Below are 5,000 nucleotides of genomic sequence, written 5' to 3' on the forward strand. Positions count from 1 at the left end.
GCAGAAAATAGTAAGGTAAAAATAAAGTCCTCTCTATGCTCTGAAGTAACATATAAAAAAAACTAGCAATAAAAAAAAATACCAAGTCTTCGTCTTGGAAAATAACAAAATCTAAAAGAAAAATCTTCTTTGTGGAAAATAGTAAAATAAAAAAACCAAGTCTTCACCTTGGAAAATAACAAAATCTAATCTAAAACATCTTAAATAAAGCTTGTCTGTAGTCTTCTTTGTAGGCAGAAAATAGTACGTTACAGGACTCTGAAACTGATGTATTCCAAAAATAAAGAATTAAAATAACAAAGTCTAATCTATATAAGCGCTCTTGAATAAAGCAGTGTAAAAAAAAAATAGCAATATAAAAAAAACCAAGTCTTTGTCTTGGAAAATAACAAAATCTAAAAGAAAAGAAGTCTTCTTTGTGGAAAATAGTAAAATAAAAAAAACCAAGACTTCACCTTGGAAAATAACTAAATCTAATCTAAAACATCTTAAATAAAGCTTATTTGTAATCTTCTTTGTAGGCAGAAAATAGTAAGTTACAGGACTCTCGAACTGATGTAGTCCAAAAATAAAGAATTAAAATAACAAAGTCTAATCTATATAAGTGCTCTTGAATAGGCTTCGTGTAAAAAAATAGCAATAAAAAAATACCAAGTCTTCGTCTTGGAAAATAACAAAATCTAAAAGAAAAGTCTTCTTTGTGGAAAATAGTAAAATAAAAAACCAAGACTTCACCTTGGAAAATAACAAAATCTAATCTAAAACATCTTAAATAAAGCTGGTTTGTAGTCTTCTCTCGAACTGATGTAGTGCAAAAATAAAGAATTAAAATAACAAAGTCTAATCTATATAAGTGCTCTTGAATAAAGCTTCCTGTAAAAAATACCAAAAAAAAAATACCAAGTCTTCGTCTTGGAAAATAACAAAATCTAAAAGAAAAGAAAAGTCTTCTTTGTGGAAAATAGTAAAATAAAAAAAACCAAGACTTCACCTTGGAAAATAACAAAATCTAATCTAAAACATCTTAAATAAAGCTTATTTCTAATCTTCTTTGTAGGCAGAAAATAGTAAGTTACAGGACTCTCGAACTGATGTAGTCCAAAAATAAAGAATTAAAATAACAAAGTCTAATCTATATAAGTGCTCTTGAATAAGCTTCGTGTAAAACATAGCAATATAATAAAAATACCAAGTCTTCGTCTTGGAAAATAACAAAATCTAAAAGAAAGGTCTTCTTTATGGAAAATAGTAAAATAAGAATACCAAGACTTCACCTTGGAAAATAACAAAACCATCTTGAAAAAAGCTTATTTTTAATCTTCTTTGTAGGCAGAAAATAGTAAGGCGAAAATAAAGTCCCCTCTAAGCTCTAAAGTAACAAATACGACGTGTTAAAAAAAAAAACTAACAATAAAAAAAAGAACCAAGACTCCGTCTTGGAAAATAACAATCTAAATTGTGGAAAATAGTAAAATGAAATAAAAACCGACTTCACCTTCGAAAATAACAAAATCAATCTAAAACAAATGACATCTTAAAACAAAACTATTATTTGTTTCGGAGGTTGTCTATGACTGTTCATAGACCGCATAATTTCCACAGAACATTCTCAGAATATCAAGAGAGAAAAGCAGCGTTCTGCGGGAAATCATCTTGGCCAGTGATGTCGTTCTGGGTTTGGTCAGGCCCAGGGAGGTAAGTACCTCGTTATTCTCAAGGGGCCACTTTCCTCTTGCCCCAACCGGGAATCCAAAGAATGTGACCTTGCTAGCCTTCGTCAGCACTTTGACTTGATCACCAAGAGGGGTATAGTACGAAACTTTGTGCGAGGCAGCATCTGACAAGGTATTCTTTGAAAGCTCAAAACGGACGGTGACATCGATCACAACCGCCTCCTCATCTTTTGCAAACACGAGGTCAGGCTTTCTCATCTCTCCCGTCTCGGATATGAACCGTGGCTCTTTGTATACAGACCAGCCCAATCTAGCCGCTTCGTCTGCCAGAATGTTACTGATCTTGTTATGTCGCGCAATTCTTGCTTTCTGTACTGCAGGACATTGACCGAGAATGTGCGAAAGGGACTCGAGTCTGGCAGAGCATTTCCTGCAGGAACGTAGGGCCCCATCTCTGCCTCTGTTCAAGCTTTCTCTTGTTGGGTAAATATTTGCCCTTAGTTGTAGTGCTGCGATAAAGAAGCATTGTTTAAAGCCGCACCATGGCCTCAACCAAGCATTACTGATTCTATCATGCGCAAAGTTTACAATGCCCCTTCCTTGAACCGGCTTTTCGCACCATCTCTGAAATTCATGCTCCCTCCAATCGCAGGGTCTCGGATATACAGGTTCTTTTGACACCGAGTCCCTGAGAACGAATGTTGGGATTGCATCACTGTCACCCCCTGCTCGTACCCACAAATTACGGTATTCTTCCTCCATACCCTGCGAGGACACAATATTACGGGTGATAGCATCGGACGAGTTTGCTATACGTTGCAGCCTTCTAACTTGAACCGAAGGGATTGTTTTTTCCAGTTTCAAGATGGCAAGGCCTCCGTCTCGGGCTCTGGCATATAACAGTCCATCACAAGTTGAAGCGGGAAGGTGGAGCCATCCTTTTACCGCCTTTCTAATCTCTTGGTCCAACCCACGGAGAGTTGATTGCTTGCAGTCCGAGTGGTCTGCAGGATATAACAATCTGGGTAGGGCATAGGCATTGAGTAGTTCAACCTTCTGAGTTGGCTTCAGAGGCGCCTCATCGATTTTCGAGATCCATGTCTTTAGCTGACAATGTAGATCAGGCTGTATAGTGCCAGTCCAAGGGCCAATTTTCAGACCAAGGTATTTCGTTGATTCATCAGGTTGGATCATATGGACATCTTTATTTTTGATAGTCCATGGGTCGCAGTTGTTCACCGTATATGAATCTTTGGTTGGGCTTATCATGAAGCCCTGGCACTTTCTGGCCTGAACCTCCAATCCCGATAGCCCACAAAATGATTCCAAGATCGCTAGATTGGCGGCCATACCAACCCAAGATTCGCTCACCAACACCAAATCATCAGCAAACGCAAGAGCTGTCACGTGGTCGGTATCAATGGAGTACCCAACTCCGTGTGACTCTAGGGTGCATATCAAAGGGTCCATGGCAAGATTGAAGAGCAGGGGTGACATGGGGTCACCCTGTTTGACACCAACACGTATGCTAATTTCTCGAGTCGACTCGCCATTGCTTTTGAACGAGGTCGTACACCGATCGTAGGCGTTCTGGATGATGCCCACCACGTGGTCATCTACTTTCTTGTGCGTTAACACCCATAAAATATGAGCATGCGAAACCGAGTCAAAAGCTTTCGCTATGTCGATGAACATGACAGCCAACGGCCTGTGCAATTTCTTAGCGTGTCTCATAAGGTCCTGTAGCACCTTACGATTTTCAGAGCAGCCAGATGCCGCTATAAAACCACGCTGCCTTGGGTTTAAGGGACAAGCACGAGCAAGACGTGCAGTCATTATTCTGGAAAATAATCTCAGAATCATTGAACCAATCGTTATTGGTCTCCAGTTCCCCAATTCTTTCAGCTTTTCATCATCCATAACCTTAGGAATAAGAATCGTCCTATTCTTTTTCAACTCTTTGGGAATAATTCCTGTAATCATCCATGCATTAAATAGGGCTGTCAGTGTCCGACCCTCGGGGTCGGCAGCACAGATTGCAGCCCTTGTTAGGCCATCTGGCCCAGCTGCTGACGTTGGTTTAATGGCCCGTATGGCAGTCTGAACTTCCTCCACCGAAATTAGGGGCTCAAAGTATTCGTTATTTGCAACACCTGATGACTTAAATTGGCCCAGGCCATTGAATGGCAACACCTTCTCCCATTTTTCGCAGTAAAAACGATATACATCTGCGTTCGGGATTAGGCATTCATGACGTTCAGTGCCATCCAGGACTAAGGACGCAAGAAGAGAGCGGTTCTTAAAGAAGAGCTTCTGGTGCTTCATGAAGCTTCCTCGTTTTTCCGCTCTCTTCTTCATCCAAGATCGTGTGGGTAATATCCTGGGTTTAATAATGTCGTTCTCGGGTTTTGAACGTTTGCCTTTGTTTTTCACCAATCTCATCGGACAAAGCATCAATGCTGTGGCAGTTTCTACAAGGGCATCATGTTGGCCCTCGCCGTTAAGCCAAGCCTTTATTGCCTCCATTGCAGGCTTTTCCAGGGTCCCAGAATTCTCATTCGTAAGCCGCTCAGCTGCTTGAGCGAGTATGGATGAAGTCCCCGTTGTTACATTTGGTGGGGGAGACAATGTCTCAAGAGGCCTAGAAGAAAAATGTAAGCTGTCTGACATGGGGGCCCCTGTCTTTTTACTTAGGTCCCGTCTCTTGTCAGAGACTTGCTTGTTGGTCTTAGTCCCAAGCGCTTCAGCAATGATCTTATTGATATTCTTTTTCCCCTGAAACTGCAACTCTAGAAGGGCCAGCTGTTCTACTTCCTTCAAAGACCAGCAGCTACGGTGTACCCCTCTCTGCGAGGTACCCTTTATACCATCTTTAATCCTTTCCTCATTACGGGTGACTGGGTGAGCATGCCTCTTGTGCTGCGAAAGGCCACTTAGAGTCGCAAAGCGTGCCTGGCAACATTCACAGACCATTGGTAAGCTTTCCTCAGTTAACTTTATTCCCCCACATTTGGGGGCATGACAGGCAATCGATCGGTGGTTTGAGTTGGTTTTGTCACATTTAGCGCACTTAAACACCAGAGGAATGTCTCTGTGTTTGATGTTAAAATGTGCAACAAGTTCGGATGCTTTGCCCATGTGTTGTTTACAGATAACGCATATATACTCCAGACTAGGCAGTACAACCGTGATAGTTCCCTTGGTGTCAATGGGAAACTTTCCCAACACGGGTTCCTCAGCCGATATGTCGAGGAAGGACTCCTCCACATCCTCATCATCCTCTGTAAAGTCATCTGAAGAGTCATCCGACTCAACTAGACTTTTAAT

This window comes from Petromyzon marinus, unplaced genomic scaffold, assembly GCF_048934315.1.
Source record: "Petromyzon marinus isolate PM22_M1 ecotype Great Lakes invasive population unplaced genomic scaffold, UKy_Petmar_22M1.pri1.0 PM_G_Scaffold_40, whole genome shotgun sequence".
NCBI classification, from domain to species: Eukaryota; Metazoa; Chordata; class Hyperoartia; order Petromyzontiformes; family Petromyzontidae; genus Petromyzon; species Petromyzon marinus.